The sequence below is a fragment of the Triturus cristatus genome, chromosome 1_2 (genome assembly GCF_964204655.1).
Source record: "Triturus cristatus chromosome 1_2, aTriCri1.1, whole genome shotgun sequence".
In the NCBI taxonomy this organism is placed as follows: Eukaryota; Metazoa; Chordata; class Amphibia; order Caudata; family Salamandridae; genus Triturus; species Triturus cristatus.
In genome coordinates, this window is record NC_140580.1 from 572,968,633 (window position 1) to 572,996,108 (window position 27,476).

Consider the following 27,476-nt stretch of genomic DNA (forward strand, 5'->3'; position numbering starts at 1 on the left):
TTGAGACTAGAGTGGTGACAGGGAGGATGACCTGTGCCACCAGTTTACATCAACGTAAAAACAGGACCTGGAGATCCTGGCGGAAAAGTCAGCACACTCCCATGCACTGGCAATGCAACACCAGCTGTATGATGTAGGCAATAAGGCCAACAAACTCGTTGCTTGGCTTGAAAAGAGAGACAGAGACCGCTCATGGGTGTTGGGAGTCGTTGATGGGGAGGGAGTTCTACAGACTACATGCAAGGTGATAGCCAATACTTTTGCAGCCTACTATAAGTAACTTTACACTTCCTTGAGTACTAGGATGAGAAATAACTGTGAGGAACTATTACAAGATATTTCCTTGTCCACACTTGTGAGTGAAGCAGTGGAGGCCTTGCAGGCAGACCTGACGGAGGACGAATTGGCAACCGCCATTCGGGGCCTACAGTCTGGCAAGGCTGTTAGGCCTAATGGCCTGCCCACTGAACTGTTCAAGGGGTTGGCGGACCAAGTAGCTAAGCCGATGCTGGATATGTTTCAGACAGCATTGACCCATGGCCGACTGCCAGACGACCAACGTATGGCCACGATTATAGTCTTACACAAAAAAGGAAAACCCCCAACCGACTGTAGTTCCTACAGGCCCATATCTTTACTGAATGCGGAGGCCAAGGTGTTGGCTAATACTCTTGCGACGTGCTTAAGTAAAGTCATTACTACCATTGTATATCAGGCTTTATGCCACACCTGAGTACTGGCCTTAATTTGAGGAGACCCTATGGCATGCTTCACATGACTGGCCTGCCGGACACAGATCAGGCACTGTTGATGGCACTGGATGCCAAAATGGTGTTCAACAGTATCGAATAGCCTTACCTGTTCACTGCGTTGGCCAGGCTTTGGACCAAAATTCTGTGGATGGGTAAAACTTCTCTATCGGGCCCTATGGCCAGGGTACGGATCAATGGAACGACGTCCCGCAGTTTTTGAGTTGCGGAAGGGAACCAGACATGGGTGCCTTCTCTCGCCCATGATCCTTGCCCTGGTGCTTGAGCCACTTGCAGCGTGGATCCGACAGGACACACTGGCATGGGGGAATCCGAGTCACCAGCGTCTGGGAAGAACACATCTCCCTATATGCCAACAATATCCTACTGAATGTTACAAGACCATTACGGTGGCCAGGATATTGAATATCTTGGATCTCTTCTGTGGTTACTCCAGTTACCTTATTAACTGGTCCAAATCCATCATTTTTCCCTTGTTGGGGCTGTTGCCACAGCTCCCTCCTGAATGCATGGTGCCGGTGGTAACTGAGGGCTTCCAGTACCTCTGGATCTACATCACCGGTGGTCCGTACACATTTATTCAGAGTAACTTGTTACCCCAACTGGAACGATTCCACAATAACGTGATACACTGGGATACCTTTCTTTTGTCTCTAATGGGCTGGGTCATGCTCTATAAAATGATGACCCTCCTACACTTTCTATACGTGCTACAAAATACACCCTACTCGATTCCAGTGGAGTTCTTCAGTAAAATAGACCAAGAACTCCGTCTACACTTAAGGAACGGCAGTGCGTCGCACATCGTGCTAGAAAAACTACAAAGAGGGATATATGATGGAGGGCTAGCTACCCTGGATGTTAGGAAATAATATTAGACATCCCAGTTACTGCTGGTAAATGAGGGGGTTTTCTCCGATAGAGAAGAACTGGCCCATCGGGTTGACAAAAAAGTGATGGGGAATGGGGGCATTAGGCAATCCTCTATTGTAAACGACTGGAAAAGAGATTGCCATCACACATGGGGACTGTTATCTGAATCTAGAGGGAAACCCTGGGCTGCCTGGGTTGGAAGGACAGGCTCACAGCTCTGACTACTTTATGGAATAGTGATCTGCTATGTGAGGTGGGCAACCTGATGGGCTTTTCTCGGTGGGTGACAAAAGGCATAGAACATCTGGGCAATGTGCGGAGAGATTGGTCTCTGATAAGGTTCGAGGTCCTCCGTCTGGAGTAGGAGATGGCAGAGACTGAGCATTATCGATACCTCCAACTGGGACATGCTCTGTGGGTGCATGTCCTTGAAGGCAAGACTTGCCAGAAGCTTTGCCTTCAGAGGACTCGTTGCTCTCCGAACCTATACTCAAAAATTGAATCCTCACTATTTACCGGAAGTTAGTCAACAACTCCCCAGATCTATTGGGTGCCATAAGACACGCATGGACTGATGATTTGGGTGACATTGACGATGATGATGAAGACTGGATGGATTCTCTTCAGGGACCACGCAAAATAGCTATTCGAGCCAGGTTTAGGTTGGTCCAACTTAAGATCCTGCATAGGACGTATTATTCACGACCCCTCCTGCATACAATTGGAAAGACTGATATGCTACTATGTACTAGAGGCTTTGCTCAGGATGGGACCTTTTTTCATACCCTATGGGACTGTCTAGTGATTATGGGGTTCTGGCGCTGGGTGATGTCCCGGGTCACGCCTATACAGGTGGCTCTTGATACTAAATGGTTACTACTTATGGTGGTGGTGGGGGGAAAACTGGCCTAGATACCAGAAGATATGGCTAGCGATGGCGACTGGTGTCACAAAACACAATATTGCAAGGACATGGGGAGCATCAACTTCCCCAAGTGTCATAGACAACAACAAGTTGCTTCAGTACAGATTTTTACTTTGCATTCTTGGACTTGAAGTATGGGTGTTTTAATGGATGAACATGGCTACAGGTTCCAGAATGAAGAGACTCATGCAGCATCAAATCTCGGCTCAGCAGAAGGAGCACCAGCTAAAGACAACTTTTGCAACACATGCAAGCATTTCTCGTCTACAGCCCATCTCTCCCAATCCAAGCAAAATGTTTCCCATTTACTGCTGCACACACTGGTGAAGTAAACAAAGCTGCCTGCACCTTAAAAGACGTATAGAAGAGAAAGGATCCTCTCAAAAAATAAAGGGAACTACACCTTAATCCAATATAATACCTGCTGCTTCTGTCAAGAATAGTACTCACACATACTGATGGCCCCGTTCAAAGTGCCACGAGTGTTGCCTTTGCAAGAACCATGAAGATGAGGAGTAGGTACACATACAGCCTACCTCAAGTGCCTGTCTCTGTAGCTAAGCGCATTGATATTAACAGCATGCGCTGGGAGGGCACTACTTGGGCAGTTTTAACTACCTTGCATTCACATCTCCAACCTCGTTTCTGATGTTTCCTGTGCTTGCTCTGTTAAGTAGGTAGGTGCCAAGGTACCTGCTATTGGTGCATAAGTACAGAGGTGCACATTCACCCTAAAACTAGCTCCCAAAAAACAAACGGGCAACATTGCAAATTGCTGCAAGGCCACGTAACTGCACCACCACTACAGGAGACTGAAAGCAGACTCCTATGGACCGAAACCGGCCTCCAGGGGTCCAGCCTCCAGGGGGTTTGCCTGCTTGCCCAGCTGGCCAGTCCAGCCATGATGCCAATTTACTCTATACCACTCTTGGCCAGTGCACTCTACACTACTATAATCTAGGCACTCCACTCTGCACAACTCCACAGCACTGCACTCTATGCCAATGCACTTTACACCAATGCACTCTACTCTGTACTGCTCCAGTCTACACCACTGCACTCTATGCCAATCCACTCTACACCACTCTAATCTACTGTGCACCGCTGCACTCTACACTGCACCACTCCACTCTGACAAAATCCACTCAATGCCACTCTGCACCACTCTACTCACCTGCACTCTACTGTAATCTATTTTGCACCGCTGCATTTTATGCCGCTATACTCTATGCACTGCACTCTACACAATCGCACTCTATTCTACTCTGCACCACTGCACTCTATGACACTCTACTCTGCAACACTGCACTCTGCCACTGAACTCTATGGCACAATACTCTGCACCACTGCACTCTACACCACTGCACTCTACTTTGCACCAATGTTCTCCACTCTGCACCACTCCACTATAATCTATGCATTCCACAATGCTGCAACACTCCAATCTATGCTACTCCATGCCACAAACATTTATCCCTGCTAAACGTATCGCTAATAAACTCTCATGTGAAAAAGACTAACACAAGATTGAAAAAACATCACACTCACCTTACTCTGAAAACATTGTCCCAATTGTAGACCAACTTGATAACTCAAAAGATGTTGACAGAGTGACTCAGGAAAATGAGCACCTCATCTCAATTAAACTTGATTATTTTCCCTCGCTTCGTTCGTTAAAAATCCATCCCAGACCTGGACGTAGAGCAGATTTCCACTGAAAGAAAGACACAGAGGAAAACTGATGAGGAATGATGAAAAATAAACTCTCCCTGAAGACCTTACTTAGATAAAGAGGCTCAGAAAAAAATATACAGCCCTCTTTCATGGGGCAAAACCCAAGTTCATACAAGATCAAATAATGTCTTCTCCATATGTATCCTGGTTTCCTCACCAAATGTATCCTGATCTCTTCTAACACACATCAAAAAGATCGCAACACCTTGCATGGAACAATACCCAGATAATCAAAAGACCTTCACAACTCCAATTTAATGAAAAAAATGTAAAATGTGCGAAATAAGAGACAAATTCAAAGGGAAGTCTATGCCTCAATCAAAAAGTCTCAAAAATGATGTGAAATGTTCCCAACAGTATCTTCTGATGATCTAGAAAACTCAACATAAAATGCTGAGGCCTACAAGTTACTTCAGAGTTTCCCTCTTGGCCAGAATCAAATATATCCTTCCCATTTTCTGGGAGCTCGGGGAAAGCTAATAAATGCATCCCTCACCCAAAGAACTTTTCCATCATCACAAAAACAAAAGTTGCCACTCCAAACAGCCAACTTTTGCCCAATATGAAACCCCCCATGGCTTGGGAAAACACTGAAAGCATTGCAGCTCACTAAATACAATCTCACACTGTCAGGGAAGGGCTACTATCTAGTCATAAATCTGGTATTAGGGCTGGCTACAGCATGGAATCCACTCCCCTAAAAGTACAGAACAATGTACACTGCATCCTTGGTAAGGTTAAGAATTATTGGATCCATCGATCTGTCTGCTGCATTTGACATGCTTGATCATGGCAGACTAATACAGTCCTTGAACATCACATGGAGCTCAATGATTGAGCTCTTTACTGGTTCTCATCCTTCTTGATAAACCTCCTGTTCCTTGTAAGAATTGGGATCACGCTTCTGATCCAGCCACAACATCATGTAGAGTTCCTCATGGTTCGATTCAAGTTCCTCCTCTCTTCAACATCTGTATGAAACCAGATATTTCGGTATGAAACTATTTGGGTTGATGCAGAGTTGTACCCGAAAGTGTTCAACATAAAAGACCTTGCTATTGGAAGAAATCGGCTCCATGTCCAAGCATGGGTGAAATACACTTTCCTGCTACGAAACAGAGAAACACAAATGTTTGTGATGCTCAACAGCAGCAAAAAGGGGGGGGGGGTCCATCACTCCAGAATTCATTCAATCTGGAAGGCTTATGCCCTCACTAGCTTCTACTGCCATATCTCTGGACGTTCACAATCATTACAACTCTCACTTTCTTCCATAAGATCACAAAACCTGTAATGGTGGCATAAAGAAAATCTGGCACCCAATCCTAGATGAACTTCTGAAAATATTGGTGCATGCTATCATAATCTCACAACTGGACTTTGGAAAAGCCATGTTGGCAGGGGCCTCCCTATCTAACATATGCCTTCTGAAAGCCATCCTCCATCAAGCCTCAAGTCTAGTTCACACGTTAAAAACACAAACAATCACATCACACCCATCCTTCAGAATCCTTCACTAGCTACCCATACCAGCCAAGATCATGTTGCCCTCCATTACACACAAGGCTATACACGAAAACACTCCTCCCTCACTGGCTGAACTCCTGACCATCTGAGGAGATTCTGGAACTCGGAGAAGCAAAGACTTGAAGATCCCAAGTTCAAATCAGCTACTTCCAGCAAAGAGTTGTTATTAGGGGCTGCTTTGTGTGCCTGGAGCTAGCAAGTCCTAGCCTTAGAAAAGTAACTCTACTCTTAGCCTTCAAAAACCACTGAAAAATTATCTCTTCGAACAATTCCCGTGTCTATTACCTACTGATATACACCTTCAAAGACACAATTTAAAACTCATCTCTTAAAACAATTCTTTAGCCTCTGGCCTACTGTTGTTTAAAATGTTGTTGACTGACCATGAATAATGACCCATAGTAGTAGAACACCATGCTGAATGTTGGTACCACCTTATCTTGGATGTTGTAGATTGTTCTCTTTTCTGCCCAAAGATTAGCCTTTTCCAACTATATCTTGTTACCAATAGTATTGCAACCACCCCCACTCACTCTGCTTTCTGATTGGAAGGCACCCTCACACCTCCATAGTACTGGCTAAGTCATATAAAGATTTAAATACATTCAACAAATAAAATGTTTCTTTAGAGGGTCACGGTTTTTATGTGCACGAGGGGCCACAATATGCATCCTGGCCACTGATCATGTTGGCGCTCCCAGGGCACTTTGTGTATAATGGCCCCAGGTCTCGGTTTTTCAGTCCCCTTGAATAGGATTCCTATGAGAGAAATGAACAAATGCTGCAAAGGGGGTAGTCTTGTGACGAGATGAATCAATTTCAAGTTACAGGCAACTTAATAGTGCTGAAAACTGAGGTCGTGTGTTTCAAGACAATTGCATCAGCCATCGTCTCCCATCCTTCAAACTGTTGTAATGGGATTGTACATGTCTTCTGTAAGGGCCTTGCACTGCCAGAGAGGGCCCTCAATGCAGTTGCATTAGTGCTGCTGTCTAGTAATCTGCCCTTTCTAAAGCACTTGGCTACTTATAGAATAGTGGTCCAGTCCACAAAAATATCAGTGCTAAAAACTAACCGTAAAGTGACTAAAATCCTTACATTCAACCTACGCATCTATGTAAATGTATTGATAAGGCTGTGCTGCGTTACAGCTTTCCGTCTGACCTTTTCAGAAGCTTTAGCATTACCGGGTCACTGCAGAGTGTCACTGGAGCCAGTCTCCAAGTAAAATATTGGTCTTCATCTTTTGCTTTCAATGAATCGACTACATAAAATCGTGATAGGACATTTCCTATCAGGAAAAGTTGTGCTATGGGAAGAAATTACAGGGCATTGCAGTGCACTGCCCGAGTTCAAGGACAGGCCTGCCATGGGCTCAAATCTCTCTGTTCCTCGAATTTGTTGTGCAAAACGAGCACTGTCGAAACAGTGCAAGTGGCCAAAAAGCTGAACCGTTCCCTGTAACAAGTATTTGGCACGGGGAGGGGGTTGGAGGGGGTGGGGAGGGACACTGCAATTAATGAATTTAGCATATGGGAGAGAACATTATTTCCACCTACAGATGTGACAATTTGATGGCCCGAGTTGCTACTTGTACAACAAGCATTTCCAACGCATTAAGTCTGGCATTTGCGAGAGTTTGAGCTATTGGCATTGTAAATGCAATGCCTTTTATGTATGTGTTTTGAAAACATGCAAGCGGTGCGTAAACACGCACTTTGTACTTATAGCCCTTGCTTACGCAAGCGAGGCTGACTGTAAAAGAGGCGCAGTGACTACCAGCCTTTCTTCTCGTAGTTGTCTGGTAGGCTGCGACCTAAAAAGACAGCAAATGCACTTGTTGTAAACCTAACGTCAGGGCCACTGGAATTATTTAGTTTTGCGGCTGCAACGATTTACGCATAATTATGGATTTGCCGCAGTTGCCACATAAGCCATATCCTGCTGGATAAACTGCAGATTTTAACAAAAAAGTTTTTCCACCTCAAATGGATCAAAAGTAACTCAAAAAGCAGCAACGCGTGTTGCTGCACAGTAGAAGACCCTTCATAAAAGATGGACTCATCTTTCTGTTGCTTATTGCTGCACGTAGGTGCCAAATTGGTACTAATGAGGTGAAACCTTTGCCCAGACAGTGTTAACAAGTGTAAAAATGACACAATAATAAGGTAATAATGCCACAAAATGAACCACATTATGCTGAATTATTTATCTTTCCTTACCACATAATTTCTTCCTCTCCTGATGCATAATTTGGTCTTCCCCTGACCCACATAATTCCAGTGACTCTGCCTAAAGTCCATCAAACCAATCACTTTTAAAGTCAAGCATGATTTCTCATATACAATACCAAATTGCACAATGTTTCAAATGGAAAAAGGAAACACTGAAATTCATCAGTTATTCTTTACTGACCTAACTATAAGCATGCACTGCTTATGACATCACATATTTAATCACTCATGACATCACTCATGACGTGTTAACAGACATAATTGATGACATCACTAATGACATCACAAATGACAACATTCGGGGGCGTGGCCTGCAGCCAAGGAAGATGGCCGCACACTAGGAAAGCTGCGCTAGCAGATCGCAGCAAAACACCCGCAATCCAACACTATCCGACATAGAAAGGATACCTACCGCCTCGTGTAACTGAGGGGAGTTGGCGGGCAGCATTTGAAGCCGACAGGAACCGAGTGCAAGTGTTCTCCGGCCGCTGGTTGGTAATCCGGGCCGCGCGTCCTGAAGTAAGAAAATGGCGCCCGCCGCCGCTACTAAAGAGCCGCGACTGACGGCGAGGCCTGGGGAGCTGCTGGCGGGTGGCTGCAGCGCGGAACTATTACCGCTGCGGACGGGGGGGGGGCTGCGGCTTGCCCCGGGGAAAGCCCCGTGTCCTGGGGGCTCAAGACGCCCGTACACTACGGCCTGCTGTGCGACCTGGGGGACTTACTGCGAGCCTGCAACGACGGGGGGCCGAGGTGAGCCAGGCACAGCAGAGGTAGGAGTGCCGCGGCTGGCCTCGCGGGCGGCGCAGAGGTCCTGCTGCCTGCGGCGTCCATTGGTACCGCAGAGAGACTGGCAGAGCGGCAGCGGTGACACAATACAGCCACCGGCCTCAGAGCCCAAGGAGCCAGAGTTAGCTGGTGCCGTTGAGCATACGAACCCCGTGAGTTGACGGTCTAGCATTGGCGCTCCCCCCACCTGGGGTAAGTGGTGCATGGGCGGCGCTCCTCAGACTCGGAGCCCTGGTTCAATCCAGCCCGACCTAAGACAGCAGTGGGCCCTGGGAAGGGGTGCGTGGCCCTGAGAGTGGCACAGGGTTGCGTCCAGCGCTTGAGGAAGACCGACCCGGGAGGCACGGTGGAGGGTGAGCTGTGGCCTGTCCAGCGGGCGGCCCTGGGACCCCGCACTGCATAAACCACACCAGACAGGAACAGCAATATCGGGCACAGTGAAGGACCGCATTGTAATCAGCGGGCCAGAGCGAGGTGGTGGCGCCACAGCGGGCGGGCCAATACGCGGCGCACACCGGGACACCGGGGACCCACCCGGCTGCGACTGGGCCCGAATTGCACGCAAGACCGCACAAACGTGAGGGTGAGCCCCTAGAGGCCGGCAGGGGCGCACTGCGGGCTGTCCGGCTATTACCCGAACTAGGAGTCAGACACGAAACAAGAGGCTATTACCCGAACTAGGAGCCAGACATGAACTAGGTGCCAGACACGAAACAAGAGGTTCGAAGACACCGCAATCGGCAGGTGATTCTGGTAGGCCCGCGAGAGTGGGGATTCCTCACTGGGTGACCCGTGGACCGATTCGACTACTGAGGCATAACTTAAGGTCATGGGCCGCAACAGACCGACAGCACAAGGCCAAACAAACCACATTGACAAATACACAGTCACCATGGGCAAGGAGGAGGGCCACCAAGGTGGGAGCCAGCAACGCGGGGCAGATGATGACGGGCCTGACCCATCGCTCAGAGACATTATGATGGCCATAAAGGAGATGCGTGGCACTATGGAACCCAAGTTGGACTCGGTAACTGAGGAAGTCAACCTACTCCACGCAGAAAGGAAAATGTCAGACAAGGTAGCGGAGGCGGAAAGCGGCATTGGGAACCTACAGTCCAAAACGAAGAGACTCGAGGAGCAGGTCGCCAAACTTACAAAAAACAAAACGGACATTGCAGCTCGCCTGGAAGATCAGGAAGGTCGGGCGCGGCGTAACAATATCCGCATCGTGGGGGTCCCGGAGGGAATGGTGTGCCCGTCCACAGACTGCTTCGTGGAGGCTCTGATACTTAAACACCTTAAGCCGAAGCGCCTATCAAACTTCTTCTCAGTGGAGAGGGCTCATCGCTCGTTGGTGGGGAGGCCCAAGCTGGGGGCCCCTCCACGCACCATCATTGCCCGGATCCTGAACTACAGGGATCGGGATGCCATCCTGCAGGCATTGCGGGTGTCTGGAGATCTGCAGTTGGAAAAAGCCACAATTCGCTTCTTCCCGGACTTCACGCTAAATGTCCAACGACTGCGCAGATCTTTCGAAGGGGTCAAGAGAGCCCTCAGAGACCAAGGAGTGAAGTATATGATGTTGTACCCGGCGCGACTCAAAATTCTGGATGGTGAAAAGGCATTTTTCTTGGACTCACCAGAAGAGGCGAACGACTGGATGGAGGGCTGGCGGACCGTGGGCCGACAGAGTGGTTTGCGATGATCAACCCACAACCGCACTGGTCAGGAGGCTCAGAATAAAAACATGCCTTCACAAGAGAACCAAGAGAGCGAGCAGCCTTCACCTAAATTACTATAGTAGTAAGGGGTGCATGGGGTGATTTCTATATGAGAGGACGGGGGCGACATGCTTCCTGAGTCCTTGAATTTCCTTGGGAGCCGGGCAAGACACTCCGGGACTGTGGTCCTCTCCAAAGTTGTAATTTCGGGGCCTCATAGTTACTAAATGTGAACGCACAAGGATTTCAGCACTAGCTAATGGGACTATAGGGGGGGGGGTGGCCTGGGGTGGGGAGGTGGGGTCCTTCAATATGATCCATCCATGGGGTGTGCACTCCGGCAACCAGGTATGTCTTTCTGCGGATTGTAGGCTTATGCTCCCTGGTTCAGTTGATATGGGGATGATGGGGATGATGGGGCGACAGGCACTCTGCGAGTTTAATTGGTGGGTGGTTGAGGGCCCACTTAGCAGGGAGGCAGGGAGGGGAGTTTGGGTTCTGGAGGGGGGTCTGGTTTGAGGAGAAGTTTATGTTTGGCTCTTGGCGACTCAAATTCAAATGTATTGTTGTTTAATCTTGAAAACATGCAAGGTAATGGGAAAGATCCAAGGAATTACCGGCCCCTGTACAGGAATGGGTGAACAGCCACAAATAAAGATATGGACGTGGAACGTCAATGGTTTGGGCAACAAGGTGAAGCGGACACTAGTACTGCAGCACGTGAAACGCCACTCCCCTGACGTAGTGCTCCTACAGGAGACACATCTTCGTGGGAACAGATGCAGGGCCTTAGACCGATTTGGTTATAAGATGGTGGCCCACTCGGGGTTCACGTCTGGCTCTAGGGGAGTGGGAATTCTAGTCCGTAATACCCTGCCGATGGTAACCACAGGCACATGGACGGAGGAATCTGGGTGTATGGCGGCCGTGGCGGCCAGATGGGAGGGGCGAACGATAGTCTTTAGCTCGTGCTACATCCCAACCGGCCTGCATGCCCCTAGATTTAAAAAACTGGGAACACACTTGGCGGACCTTCCCCGGGAACGCTTGTAGTGGGAGGAGACACCAATGCGGTCATGGATGCCGAATTAGATCGCTCAGGTGAGAGACAGGGTAACAGGGGGGAAATGGGCCTACGGGGCTTTGTTACAGCAATGGGTCTTAGCGACATATGACACACATATCACCCCTCCCAAAGGCACTACACTTTCTACTCGGCTAGACATGGGTCCTTCTCCAGGTTAGATCACATTTTCAAGCGGGGAGACCAACTGGGTGACTTTGCGGAACCCTGCATTATGGTCCGGGGAATCTTTGACCACTCCCCGGTTGGCGTCATCCTCAAAGGGGCGACAACTGCCAGGGCGGCCTTCCCTAGGATAGACCCATGGCGCCTCAAAGACAACTCCATAACCGACAAGTTAAGAGAGTGCTCCCAACAATACTTCGCTGAGAAACAGGGCTCGGTTGATTCCCAGCTAACCCTTTGGGAAGCTTATAAAACGGTCCTGAGAGGCCAGGCCCAAGCGCTGATTGGAGCCCAGAAAAAGGAGGAATCGCTTCAGATCATGCAGTTGGAAAGGGAAATTGAGTCTTTGGAGCAACGGGCCAGAGAGACGCCCTCGCTGGACCACTACCATGATCTCGCCCTCAAGCAAAAGGAACTTCGTTTGCTGGCGGAGGGCGAGGCGCGTGCCAACTCCCTCGCCACGCAACATCGGATATACGACGCGGGGGACAAGTGCATGAAACTACTGGCGTGGCTCGAACGCTGGGATAGGGAGCGATCCTGGGTGACCGAGGTAAGGGATGAGTCGGAATCCTTGGCATCCACCAGCACCGACATAGCGGAGGCCTTTGCGTCATACTATGAGAGTGTCTACACCCCAGTATGCACCACGACAGAGCAGGATTGAGAGGAGTTCCAACGGGACTTTGCGTTGCCCACACTGTCTCAGGAACAAACAGACAGTCTAGAGGCTGAACTCACGGGGTTGGAACTAGGATAAGCCCTGAACTCCCTTCAGGCTGGGAAAGCGCAGGGACCCAATGGGCTCCCAGTGGAAATATATAAGAGTCAGGCCAACGTTGTCATTGACCCTCTAAGACAGATGTTCCTTGAAGCACGGAAAGTGGGGAAGCTCCCATCTGATCAGCGAGAAGCCACGATTGTGGTCATCCACAAGACTGGGAAGCCGGCTGACCAATGTTCGTCTTATCGGCCCATCTCGCTACTCAACGTGGAGGCAAAGGTCTTGGCCAAAGCCTTGGCGACGAGACTGCTATCGGTTCTACCAGACTTGATCCACGTCGACCAGTCAGGTTTCATGCCTCATAGGAGCACTCGACACAATCTGCGACGGTTATACGGGGTCCTCTACATGACGGAAGACGTGGGCAGTACTCAAACGGCTTGGACGCCTAAATGGCCTTTGATAGCATCGAATGACCATATTTGTTCATGGTTCTCCAGCGACTGGGCTTCGGTCCAGTTTTTTGTAGCTGGGTGCGCCTGCTGTATGAACAGCCGGTAGCGAGGGTGAGAGTTAATGGAGCGAAGTCCCGAGCAATTCCCCCTGTCCCCTCTCCTCTTCGCCCTGGCCCTTGAGCCACTGGTGAACTGGATTCGGAGGGACAGGTCTTTCTGGGGCCTGGCACTCACTGATGAGTGGGAGGAGCATATATCTCTATACGCAGATGACATTGTCCTCTACATGACCAGACCCAGACCCAGGCGCTTCACCTTTTCGAACTGTTTGGTAGCTATTCCGGCTACGCGATCAACTGGGCCAAATCTCTGATTTATCCCCTCTCGGGCCCTTCCCCGCGGATCCAGTCGAGGTGCTCTGCCTCGATAGCGATAGATGGATTCAAATACCTGGGGGTGTATGTCACCAGGGACAGGGCGGAGTTCTTCACCAAAAATCTTGAGCCCCACCTGGCGCGGCTAGCATCGGATGTGACCCACTGGAGGTCCTTGCCTCTCTCCCTAATGGGACGTGCCGTGCTATTTAAGATGCTGGCATTGCCGCGACTCCTATATATCCTACATAACACACCATACCCGGTTCCAGGCAGGGTGTTCAGGCGTATATCCCAGGCATTGCGAACGCTGCTCTGGGAGGGTGGGAACCCGAGGATAGCGCTGCGAAAGCTCACAAGAGGGGTGTATGACGGGGGGCTGGCCCTCCCGGATGTCCAATTGTATTATTGGGCTTCCCAGCTGCAAGTGGTCAACGACTGGGTATACGTGACAGGCTCTGAACCAGCTTACAGAGTGGATAGGTATGTTATGCCGAGAGGCAAATGCGAGCCGCTTCTATATTCATGAAGGCAGCGCAGGGATCTACCTTCGCACACGGGGGTCGTGCTTCAGTACTGGCGGGAGGCCAATAAATTTCTGGGGTGGGCAGGCACCTTAACAGGTAGGACCCCATTATGGTTCGGAGACCAGCTAACGGAGGTGACAAGACTAACAGGCTTCAAGGGATGAAAATTAATTGGGATTGACTATCTGGGCGATGTATGGAAAGGGAATGCCCCTAGATCCTTTGACTACCTTAAAAAAATGAGTACCAACTACACGACTCCCAACACTATCACTAGCTGCGCCTTACACACACCCTGCGCTCTCACATACACAGACACTTCGATCCCAGAATATTCTCCCATGGAGGACAGGCTCCTCCTCGATCCCATTCTCAGAAAACCCACGTCCACTATCTACCGCAAGCTCATAAATAACATGCCTGACCAATTGGTGTCCCTGCGGGAGAGATGGGAGGGAGACATTGGAGACCTGGAGGATAGACAGGATGCCCTGCAAAGCCCCTGTGAAATTGCAATCCGGACTAGGTTCCGCCTCGGGTGTATTACCCACGAACACACCTGTTCTCATGGGGCAAGAGCCTGTCCCCCCTGTGTGTGAGGGGATGTCAGGGGGAAGGGACATTCTACCATATTCTATGGGAATGCCCGAACATAGTGCCCTTCTGGACCAAAGTAGCACACACGATGGCAACAGTTGTGGGATCGCCGGTCCCGGTGGAGCCCAGGTGGCTTTTACTTATGATTAAAGGACCCACAGACTGGTCCAGGTATAATGAGATTTGGTTGGCCATGGCAGCCGAGGTGGCAAAATGCAATATTGCTAGTTGCTGGGGGGCGCAGGCGTCCCCACAATGGGACCAATGGCTACGAGACCTGGACTGGTGTCAGAGGGCAGAGGAAACGATCTACAAGTCCAGGGGCTGTATAAAGAAATGGAAGAGGGTATGGGGGCCTTGGCGGAGGTATCGAGCCACACAGGGTGGGGTTGGGCAGGGGGTACATGTGTAATCAAACCATTGTACTGCCCAGTTTGCCTTCGATTGTACCAAGAAATGTTGTTATCCTTCATGCCAATTGAACACAGCTGTATAATGAATAAGATCATGAGCTAAGTTAATAAAAAGATTTTCAAAAAAAATAAAAAATGACAACATCCAAGTTACTGTCCCGCAAAAAGAATCAGTGAAGCACTGGAGACAAGTCTCATTCAGTATGGTAAACGTTATATGATGGACACTTTAGCTACCAGTGAACATTTAAGTGTAAGCATTAATTCATTATAACAAGTTAGATACTGACTACAACGAGAGTGAGTTACATTTGTATGTTTCAAATAGCTTGTGCCTTTATTCAAAGGCCTGTTATTAAAAATATGAGGAAAACTAAAGATTCTCCTCACAATACATTATTCACCTGTAAACTTCTGTGTACATGATGTCATTAAAGAGTTGTCATGTAGATCTACAGATAATGTCTATACAAACTGGAGGCTTATAAAGTGCAGATATGTATTTCCAAAAGTTCAGTGAAAATACTGACGCATTCATTGTTGTATAATGTATGGGTGACTCTCAGATGGTTCAAATCACAGTATGATTGTAAGCATTGTTAAACTGGTGTACACCATTGTGCTCACTTCTTGAATGTGTGTATGTTATCTTTCCATACTAAGGAGGGCTGTCCATAGGGCCTGGTAGTGCATGCCTTAACATTGGCTAATGTCTATATGTGAAGCTGTTGACTTCAAACTCTAGGTCAGATGAGGCATTTAACAGACACCTCTCATTAAGTTTAATAATAACTAAAAACTGTTGGAACTGGTCAGCTGGGCAGCTGCAGGGAGAGAAGCCCCTAGAAGCGTGTTGTGTGCCTGTAGCTTAAACAGGTGGTTAGTCAACTGACCCGTGGAGTCACTTCTTGGGGTCTTAGATCCAAGGAAAGCACCTCCAGTCTTCCTTCATGTTCTTCAGACAGCAGGGCAGTCCTTCTTCAGATTCTTAACAGGTCCAGGAATGTTCTGAGGAGAGGTCTGTGTGGTCTACTTTTATGCCTAGGGCCAGCATGTGGGTGGTGGGAAAGCATTTGTCCACCTCCTAAACCGGTTCTGGTCACTTCCACTTTCACTGGGTTTGGTGCCAGCCTGAATATTAACCACGAGGAGGCAGAACAAGGTTTGAGCTTCCTCTGCAAATGACAAGGTAGGCATCATTTAAAGCTCAGGAAGTGGCTGGGCAGAGCCCCATGGATCATCCTGTCAAAGGATGAGTCCCCTTCCCATTCCCAGAGCCCCTTGTCCACTGTCTGGGAGCAATACACATCACGCCACAGGGAAGCCATCAAGTGACAGCTGAGCACTTGCAGGAAAGCATTTTGGTTTTATGCAGGAAAATGACAACTTACTAATAGTGGCTCTTCCAACATAGTGAAATCAAATCCAAATTGACTAATGAGTTGGAATTTAAATTAGTAATAAAACAAGTGCTTGATTCATTTTTCTAGCTGTTCCTAAAGAGGATTTAGCACTTATTAAGGGTAATAATGTAAACCAGGACTAACCTATGGGAGAGCCAGCCTTGCCACAATGAAGAATTACTTTGTAGGTTTTTCTCTATCAGGACATGTAAAACAAATTATACATGTCCTACATTTTAACTACCATGCACAATGCTCTATAGGCATTTAGGGGTTGCCTTATGGGTGACTTGTAAGTATTAACAAGCATTGGCATAGCCAATAGGTCTCGCCTTTGGGGCCTTATAAGTGTTTAGCCATGCAACAGTTGCATAACTAAATACTTATGAGGTTCCAAAAGCGAGACCTATTGGCTATGCAAAGTGGCCCTAAGGCCGCGAAAGTGAAAGTGATCGCGATCAAACATCAAAGCGGCCGCGAAAGTGAAGGTAATCGCGGTAAAGCGCGCGCGCGCCCGCGCACTTGCACTGTAGCTCTAGGCTGGCCTGGTAGCACTTTTTGGAGCCCTCTAAATAAGTCTCGCCAGACCAGTGCATGCGCTGGGTCAGGCGAGACCTAAAAAGGAAGGTTTAGGTGTGGCAAAAGGTTTGTTTTACAAGGTTAAAATGGCAGTTTTAAAACTGCATACCCACACTACAACAGCAGGCCTGGAGACATGTTTTACAGTACTACTTTAGTGGGTGGCACAATAAATGCTGATGCCCACTAGTAGCATTCAAGTTACAGGCCAGGGTACATGTAGTACTATATACCAAGGACTTATAAGTAAATTAAATGTGGCAATTAGGTACATGCTAATTTTCCCATGTTGAAAAGGGAGAGTACAAGCACTTTATCACCGCTTAGCAGTACAGTCCCGTAGCCAACAAGAATGGGTTCAGCAAAAATTGGGGGGGGGGGGCTGCCATGCAAAAGATATATAGATATAGATATATATATATATATATATATATATACTCCTGCATTACAAACGGAGAACGCCGTACGTTGGTGTATAGGATGTGCTTTATTTCATTCCATTATGGCAGGATACCACAGACTCAACACATTTCTGGGGATACGGGGATCACGGTTCGATCCCTGGCACCGGCGGCAGATTAGCCCAGCACCATGCGACTCTGGGCAATAGCTTGCTTAATCTTCCCGACGGCCCCCAGCGCCTAGAGACCCTTACGGGTGATTGTTCGCGCTTTACAAATGTGGATATATATTTCAGCTCCTTTCTCAGAGCCTTGCTCATGGATGGGCATTACCCTTAGAACCTCAAATGTAAAGTTATCATGTGATTACATAAACAACATAGAAAACAAATTATGTTGACATTCTTTCTTGTATTTTTCACATTTCATCATTATTTATCATTTCTTTAAAACTGGGTTTTCCTTTACTATAGGTCTGGGGGGCCAAATTGTTGCAAATTATAAACCCTAAAGGGCATTACCATCCTCTAAAATGAAAACAATGTTTAAAATGCATCATGCCAATTTGGTAATATATTATATCAATTAACATGGCTGTAATACATTTCAGATTTTCTTTAGAACATTTGGGCCCTTCCAATCAATGACTGCCCCATCACCAACACTTTAGGTAACTTGTGACAATAAAGTCCTAGTGTAATTCAATCATTCATCAAATATACATTTCAAATGTGCAGTCGAAAAAACTGCTTTTAATACAACTTTTAAGTACATCCCACTTGGGAAAACCCTGAATCATTTATATATAGAAAGAATTATATGAAAAAAGAAATAGATCATAGGACATTTCTTTGTTCTTTAAAAAAAAAGCTGGGAACTTCCCTAAGCTCCCACTTCATTATAGCTACAGACAATTCATTGCTCAATGGTTAGGGCAAAGCAGGAGAAAAAACATTCCATGTTCTTGGCATTTATATATCCAGATGCACGGTTAGATCTTCGCTCATGTTATGACCCCCTTGTTCCATGGTCTTCAGGTTATTAATATATTTTGATTTTAACCTGCGTAGCCTTAAACACCAGTCCCCTTCTCTTTGGTGTTCCTTCACTCTGTCTAAACCAAAAAGGTCCTTACTGTCCGATCACTACTATAGTTAGTTAGTCTGAAAATAGTGTGCCATTGGGTACTTTGGGTCATTATTTTTGCTGTCCCTCACATGCTCTAAGATACGTTTTTTCACGTGGAAAATAGTGCTGTCCAGGTATCTGCACAGGCAGGGACACTCTATGCAGTACACTATGTAGTCTGCCTTACATGTACTGTATTGTCTGATTTTGCATGGTTTATCTTGGAAGGGAACACTATAGGTTGTTCTGGGTGGACTATGCTTGCATGCCTTGCAATACCCCTAACCCAGAAGGAAAACCTCCGATGCCATGGCCTCTGACCATGTGCAGCGTGGTCTGGTTGTATAACCTGAAGACCCTGAAAGTGTCTGGTACTGAGACCTTGTATAGAATGGTAGAATATAAAAATGTTTTTTTATGCACATGCCCAACTCACTGTGACGCTAACCCACCAGTGTGTAGTTGCCCTGTTTGTTGCTGCACAGAATGGTGCTTTTACATTTTAATGACGTCCACAAACACGCTGGCCCATCAGAGCGTTGGGGACCCTGTAGTTCAATTTAGTGCCTGTGGACCATGCTCTGAAAAAAGATTAAACAAAATGGTGTGTACACTATATTTCCCTTTGCCAACAACCTCTATCCCCAACAAGTGGTCCCTGGGCTTGGGGGAGCCTCATCCTGCCACCTTATATTCCCAATTAAACCTTTACTTGCAACTCTAGCTCACGAGCTTACATTGTGACACAGCGGCCAATCAGATTGCTTTGCGGATCATGTTGGTGGGTACACAGAACTCACATAGGATGATGGAAAATACTCTACGATTTATTTTGCATATTTGAGCGCATGGCCGATCAGCGGACCCAGGTCCACCAAAGGACTAAATTAATAAACAAGATGTCTCTAAATTATTTTTTCCCGAGATCAGGATCCTTGAATTTGGGCCTATATTCAAAGGTTCGAACTCTAGGATCAAATTGTGTATTCAAGAATCAGGATTTGCGGATCTGAGATCCAGATCCTCAAATTAAAAATAGCAGCTCCACAAATAGTACATCAACAATGCAGATTGTTTTATTTTGGAGGGAAATATGCTGCCCTCCGACTTACTCCCTGGATGAAGGAAGCCCCCTATGCTCCCTTAATACCCACCAACACTTTTTGATAAGGATGCAGGCTTTGGTGACTGCCATCTCACAGAAGCTGTTGCAACAAATATTTTCATGTGGGTTCAGTCAATGAGATCCTCTGGATTTACAAATCCTTCAAGTACTCATGAATCCTACCATGGACAAAAAGAAACATTCCCTGGTTCAAAAGGATTTGTTGATGAATTTATTTTTAATTTAAAAAAAGATGAGCACAGCAGGTGCTGGGAGGGAAGGGAGGAAAGTTGTGTAAAGGGTCTTGCCAAATGCCATGGCATCAGGTGCGCGCCACAAGGATGGTTAGGTGAAGTGAAATTTAAGCAGGTGGGCACAAAATGTACTGTATCCAAAAAATGCAATGACAGAACTTTATAATATGTAAATTATGGTAAATGTATCTCATAACCTATTAATATTTGTTTATAAAAGCCTCATCAACGGAATACTGTGAAGTGAAAAACCATAACCTTGATGAAGAAATGCATTTACACTTAAGAAAAATAATTAGTATTTTATAGTGTGTTATTGGGTATCTTTTTTTGAAGAAGGGAGTTTTTCACCTTCAGATTTAGAATCTAATGAACCTAATAAACTCAACTGGGGGTTGAAAATAAAATGCGGAATGGCTTACTATGAAATGCTGCACTGCATGGATTAACCCAACTTAATGATTAATGGATCCCGGGGAGGAGATGTAAAATCATGAATTGCTGTGTAATACTAATAGCAGCCAAGTTACTGAACTGAGCCGATAGTATTCCGTACTGAGCGATTTTTTAAACACAAGATGTTTATATGTTACTATACATCTCACAATCAACATAGGGGTGGGAAAACAGGATATCACTATGGAAGGTCAACGCTTTAAAAGTCTGACTAGCCAAGATTAAGCACAGTTGTTGGATGAAACGCACTGGGCCTAAGCTTCAGCTGTATGTTTTTATTATCTTGTAAACTAATGTATTCAGTAATTAAACCACTGTTTGGTGAACCCTCATTCGATCTATCCCATTGGCTCGCTGGTTGATTTCGCACACGTGAATTTAGTTCTTCTTTGTGAGAACGGGATGGGAGGGTGAGGTGGATTACAGTAGATTTATACTAGGCTCACTCTTAAGAAACCCAACCAGTGCACTGCTGTGTCTCAAAGTTGGAAAGAATGATGCGAGATCACCACGTGTGAACGATAACCCACCCATCTTCAAACGAGACCTTCTGGATTCTACAAGTGGCTTGGTGTGATAGAACAGTAAAAGCCATTTCTGTGGCCAATCATTCCTGCCTACGGCAGCACAGCCCTTGGAGAAGTAGATACACCTCTGATCCTTCGCAGTATCAACAGATAGGACCTGGGTCATGCAGGATTCAATCACATTATCATCTGGCATGTCCACATCTTTCCAATGAAAGCAATGCTCTCTCAAGTCGTGAGCTATGGCCACGCAATGTGGGAAATCTGAGGCGCTGCACAGATATCAAGTTGTGACTGGCCGCGTCCTGTGGAGGCCTAGCCCGACAGCTTTGTTAGTAAATAATTTGCAGGAACAGCTTAGCTGCACTACTGACCTACAGCTCCTTTCAAGGCACTGTTCTCCTTCGCTCGGCTGGTAGCCCCCTTCATCTCATTCAAGCCCTTCACACGGAAGATCTGCCACAGACATGAACGGCATGACCAGCCCATCGTTTTAATTGGCCAGGCAGGCTTTTTTCTTTGCCCAGAGCCAGCCTAACGCACAATTACTACAAATGAATGCGAGCCACTGCCTTCGGGCACCATGGAGGCTAGAAATGCCTTCTATATATCATTTTTAATTAATTGCCCATCTCTACCATGTGAGGACAAACCTAAAACCCAACAAGAAAGGTTCTTTTACACAATAAACCAGAAGTGGATAATACTATTGAAGAAAGGGTTGATCACAGAGGACAGTTCAAGACTTAAGAAAAGTAGATCGCTTCAAAATCATAACGTTGATGTACATATAGTCACCGTTCAATGCAAAGCAAGCCGGTGATAAGTGCAAAGGTGGAATGTACAGTGGCAAAGACTGGTGGTAAGCTTCAGATCAGAAAAGGACATTAAATCACTTCTAGCACTGTTTCCTACCCAGTGTGAAGCTGCTGTACTGAATGATGGTTTGCTCTTCAAATAGAAGTGTGAACAGGCGCAGCCGGTACAGGTAAGTGGGCAGGAGGGGGGCGACATTCAACGGGATAGGGAAAATAAAAATATCCCAGCGAGCGCAAGGTAAGAGGCTTTATTTATTTGTTTTATTTTCCCTATCCCGTCATATGTCCACTCCTCCCCCACCCCGCCCCTGCCGCCCCACCGCTCTAACCCTGTACCGGCCACACCTGAGTGTGAAACCTGAAGATCACAGCCCACCAAAGTAAACATTTAACAGAGGGAGGCGAGAATCTATGGGGAGTGAGACAGAGATCATGCTTCTGTGGGGGATGGACTGGTGGGCATACGGAAGAGTCATCAGTCAAAATAGGCGTGCCTGAAAGAGGCCGAGAAAATATACTGCGACTGTGAGAGACTAGCCCAGACAGTGGACACAAATTCTAGGATCCCGAGGACCTCTTGCGTGACAGATGTTATGCGCTATTGGTTCAAGTCAGGAAACCTACTCAACATCTCACTGAACACCTAGGATATATGGCTTGCCACGGACTGTGCATACAAGAGAAAATCCTTCCAAAAGAGGTACTGACTGAGTCCATAATGGCAGATCAAATATTGTGAATGATAAGTCTTCAGCCTGCATCCAATAAGTTACATATGTTTGCAAGACCAATGGGGTTAGCCAGTTGGGAGGTTCTGTAGTTCAGAATAGGTATGTTGATGCAAATTTATGCTGAAAACTATAACAATACCCAAATTTCCCCCTTCCATCCTGTATGTATCCACATATATTCTAACCCCTTACACACATTAGTTACAACCCACCAACCCAGAAGTATAGTTGCCACCTCCACCGCCACTCCTCCAACGTCTCTTTTATGCCACCATACATTGACATATTTTGTGAGAGCAACTTTAGGACCGAACTCTGCATCAAAAACAGCCAGATTTTAACTTCTAGCCCCTTCACAATGCCCCTTTATTGACAAAGATTAACACACTGGCTTCCGTCCCACAGCTTTTCAACCTGCCCTTCTAACTGCGTTTAACACTTGACTTGAATCCAGTCAATTAGAATCCACCCAAATCTTGTTCATCGCATCTCAATAATCCAATTCGCTGCTCACCCGAAACCCAATAAAATTATTATTCGCAATCCCTTGGTTTCAAGACACTTATGTATTCCTTTTGTGAAAGGACTTCTTGTCCTCATTCCATTTATTTAAATCAATCAGACTGCACAGTTGCCCGTCTCTGCACTGTTCCCACTTTTATTAAGTTATATTATTAAGTAGGGCTTCATCTGCTCTTCTCCCAGTTGTTAATTTGTAAAAAAAGAAAAGAAAAAAAAAAAGAAGTAGTGCCGGGGCTCTTGTCAGAAGGCAGCTCTCACAGCCCATTTCTCCTGTTAGTGCCGCCTAAAACAGAACCAACTACTAACCACGAAAGTGGGGAGAGGATGCGGTGTAATAGCCAGAGCGGACGACTTCGTTGCTGGGGAACCAGGTTAGAGTCTCGGTGTTGGCTCAACATCCTGTGTCTTTAATTGGTGCTCATGAAACATGCCGGCGTTGATGATTAAGTGCCAGTGCTGAGCACTGGAAACCACCGGCTCTAATTAAGCCCTGTCTTCTCCAGTCCTTCAGAACATTTCTGGTCATTAATAAAGGACTGATAGATGGCGATGGATATGCTGTTGCCCGAGTTTTAATTTCTTTCAATATCCTAGGAGAATACCATCTCCTGGCTGACACTGGCAGGCCTGACAAAAAAGGTTAGTACCAGCTCAATACTGCACCACTGAGCAGGCAAGCACAGCAACAAAGCCCAACCCTCTCAAAAGGAGTTTGAGGAGTTGATACTCCTCAAATAAATCTTTGGGTACAATGGTGAATTTAACAACAAGGCATTCAAAAGATGGTGGTGCAGCAAAAGAAAATGTTTCCACCACAGGAGGTCCACTCTCTGCTAGTATCCAAAAATATTGATCCTAAAACCTGATCCAGGAGAAATCACATAATTGTTTCCAATGACATAATTTTCCTAACAGCTAGTTTGCCAGTGAATGCCCAGTTACAATAATTGCCTCATTAATTTATGCGCCATCAGAACTGACTTCGTTTGTGATGTATACCTCCACACTCACTGGATTATTCCAGAGTGCTTCTAATATTACGGCACTGCGCTATTAAGCCAAGGGGTAGGTACCCTTTTCAATTCTGCCAGTGTTATTTTAGTCAATCATGCCAGTTCCACTTAAAAAAGTTAACATGGGAGTGTGCCAGGTGCCACAATGCTGCTGCTTTTAGAAGAGTAGTGCGAGCGGGGCATTCCAAGCCTTCTTTTCAGTGCACCTGGGGTGATACGAGATTTGCCATTAAGGAAAGGGTCCCTTGTGCCACAGTGCTGCTCATACAATTGGGCACTTGAAGACACTCACCTTGCAACACCACCCACTCCTCTACCACACCCTGGAACATTTCCTAGGGGGGTCACCGTCCCCTAAAACACACCCCACTCAACACACACACGCCATGTACTTTAAGCCACTTCAGTAGTTGTGGACTGGGATGGTTTGGGAAGGTGGAAGAGCCCTATTTTTTAGTTCTGCATTTTTAGCCCGATGCATGAGCAGTTACCAGATGCCTCTCCCCTACGCCTAGAGCCTCGAGCTAGAAGTAACCCTGGGCGTAGTACTACACTACGCTCGTGGAGCATGCGTAGTTTGCGCTACTACGCACTATGCGAATTGCACGTAGCACAGTGCAAAAACGTGTAGCGTAGCGGCCATTTTTTGCTTGCTCGCGGTCCTCAACGTCAAGTTGGCGACCACGAGCAAGCAACATCAACATCCCGGCGAGACTTTTTCCTCGTTCGCGATCAGCAACATCAAGTTGCCGATCGTGAGCATGGAAAATAAACCTCCCTACGAGATTCTCAACACGGGGAGGTCAGGTTTCTCTTTGCAAGTGGTCGCGTATGCTCGCGACCGCTCGCGATGAGAAACTACCAGTCTGCGTTGAGAAAGCTGCCGCTCGAGTACAAATCTACTTGAGCGTCAGAAAACGACCGCTTGCACCGTGCAAGATGCCGTTTGCAATGATTGCACAGTGTGGACAAGCATCCGGCACTGTGCAATCAGTGCGAACAGCATTTCCCTACCGCACTACGCGTAACGCTACTACGCAAAATACGCGCAGGGTTAGCTAGAAGCATTTCTGGTACTTAATTAAGCTTCCATGTGCAGGCAGCAGAGGGCTCTACCAGCCAGTGTCTGTCCTGTTTGAGGGAGAGCAGCGAAAGAGGAAGGAATGAGGTGAATGTTACTGTCAGGAGAGGTTGTCTTGGTGGGCCTCTATGTAAAAAAAAAACCAAAATTACAGCAGAAAACCAAAAGCTACTTGTGCTAAGTGTTAAGAGCAGTCAATCTTTTGGTATCTCAGAAAAGTGTGTCTTGAAGATGTAAAAGTTTCACATAGATGGTCCTTTACTAAGTTCATTGGCAGGACGCAGAGACAAATGCTTGGCTTCATTACTGAAATACAGTGTGCGCAAGATGTTTATGACCAGGACAGAGCATCCGAACTGAAATATATTAGTTTCAATTGTCAAAGTGAGTGAGCACCCATTGTAAACGGAAGGATAATCAGAAACTACATAAGACAAACGGGAAGGTGAAAAACAAACAATTTGATAAAAATGTACATCGGTTTATCGGCTAGGCAATTTATTTTCACATGTTAAATAAACACAGACATTAAATTCGATTTTACTTGGGCATACAAACAGTCTACAATTACCTCGGAAAATCCATGTTAAGCCTAGCTAAGATTTATTCCCTTTATGCATTGGTCTGGTCACACGATAGGTTGGCTTTAAGGGACAAAGAGGTGCATCTTTTGTTCTATAATGAAATCCAGGAAGCTTATCACAGTAGCTAAAAGTCTACTAAAATCTGTGGGAGCACTAAATCCAGTCTTGCATGCCACAAGTTCCACACTAAGCTGCCTCCTCCGAGACAAACGTTAGAATGACTTCGGAGGGTTCTAATGCGTGCCAAAATTATACTTGGGGCTGCTCTGTTTCCTAGGAACATTAAATGCTTAGACCACTCCCTCTGTGAAATAACAGCTGAGGATGTGATGCCCAAGTCATTTCTCAAAAGAGAAATATTATAATAAAAAGGATGTTAATTATTATTTAGGGCCTTATTTAGAGTGTGGTGACTGTCAGAGCAGCAGAGTATTTTACTCTGTCACCCTGATGGAGTCACTGCACCCCAAATTTAGAGATGGCCACTTCCTCAGTCGAGATCTCTAACATTGGCAGGAACCGCTGTCACTGCAGTTCCTGTCAATGCATTGAAAATGCAGCTCTGTCAACATGATGGAGCATTACTGAACACTTCAGCTTAAATTTTTTATTTTCGAAAGGAAAACTCGAAGCAAGATTTTCTTTGGGAATATTAAAAAAACAACAATGACCGCCCCTTCGCCATGAGAGTTTTCGCCCATGACGAGGAAGGGGTGGGTGGGAGGGGGAAACATTGAAATGTTTTTAGTTTCACTTACCATAATGTTTTGGATGGCGGCAAGCGGATGTAAAATTTGCCCAATCGAAATAGAGCTGGTGAACAAATAGAAAAAACCTCCGACAGACCTTGCTCTGGCCACCAGAGGTGTATGCCAGCGGCCGACACAGAGCGGCAATGCCAGTAGGTCTAGTTTTAAAGGAATGTTGTATGGTAATGTGAAGCATTCCAAGTAAATAACACATGAATGGATATGAATTGGTCTGGAAGCAAAGAACTGTAGAATAATATAGGTGTAAGTTAAAAGACTTAGTGGCAGTTGCACTTGCAAGCCAGAACTAAAATTCCATGGGGGTTAGTGACTGCCTTCCTGCCATCTGTGCTGCTGCCAGAGAAAGACAAACACCATAAATTATTTAGTTACCTAAGACACTTTTACAGCATTACAATGTCATGAGAGTGCCCCTCAAAGTTGAAGCTCAGCCAGCTGGATAAATAGACAAAATGATCACAGCTCTGTGGATGGAAAGCACTTTTTTAAGGAAGCACACAACTTCTACCCAACAGCTTCCCTGTCAAGCCAGACAATAAAATAAAAAGAACATCAACACTAAATATACATATGCTGCAGATTGAACATTAGTTCTGCCAACATCCACGAGCTGCTCAATGTCTGAATAAAAGACGCACTTATTACATGTGGCACTTTCAACCAATTCTATAATTTTAGGCAGCATAACCTTACCTTTGGGTTCTTGCATTTCTCTGGCGATCAGCCACCAAAGTGATGCAGTCTAAAAAGCCAGTGCAGGTGTCACTCAAGAGTGGCTGTTCCAGCCCTGCCTTGCTTTGAATATTTGTAGTGTGGTACTTGAACTTCCTTGCCATACGACAAGCACAGACTAGCATATCCAAAAAAGCAATAGGTATCGCATTTGCGAGAGTTTAAGCTATTGTCATTTACAATGCCAATAGATCAAATTCTTCTAAATGCGAGACCTATGGCATTCTAAAAAAAGTAGCTGCCATTGTCCCGGCTGCTTGGAAAGTGAATGCGTGCATGATGCGCTGAATGTTGCTGCAAAGCATGTCGTGCCTTCATTAAGACAAAACTCACTAAAGAAATAGTGCTTACAGACTACATAAGACGTACTGTGCAACAACAGAAGTAAAAGGGCCAGCCCTCATGGGAGGTTACAAATGAAGACAAGGTGGTACTAACAAGCCGATTCCCGAATCAGAAGTCA

General features: G+C 46.4%; 1 protein-coding gene across 6 annotated transcripts in view; it reads right to left on the reverse strand.

Moving 5' to 3' along the window:
• Positions 1-27,476, reverse strand: part of LZTS2 (leucine zipper tumor suppressor 2) — a 647,770-nt gene that overhangs the window by 538,166 nt on the left and 82,128 nt on the right. For 4 of the 6 annotated variants that reach the window (XM_085606497.1, XM_085606500.1, XM_085606493.1 and 1 more), the window contains exon 2: positions 4,117-4,282. The exons of the other annotated variants lie outside the window; for them this stretch is intronic. The gene's annotated coding sequence lies outside the window, so the exon portion shown is untranslated. The remainder of the gene's footprint in view (positions 1-4,116; positions 4,283-27,476) is intronic. 6 annotated transcript variants of the gene reach the window in all.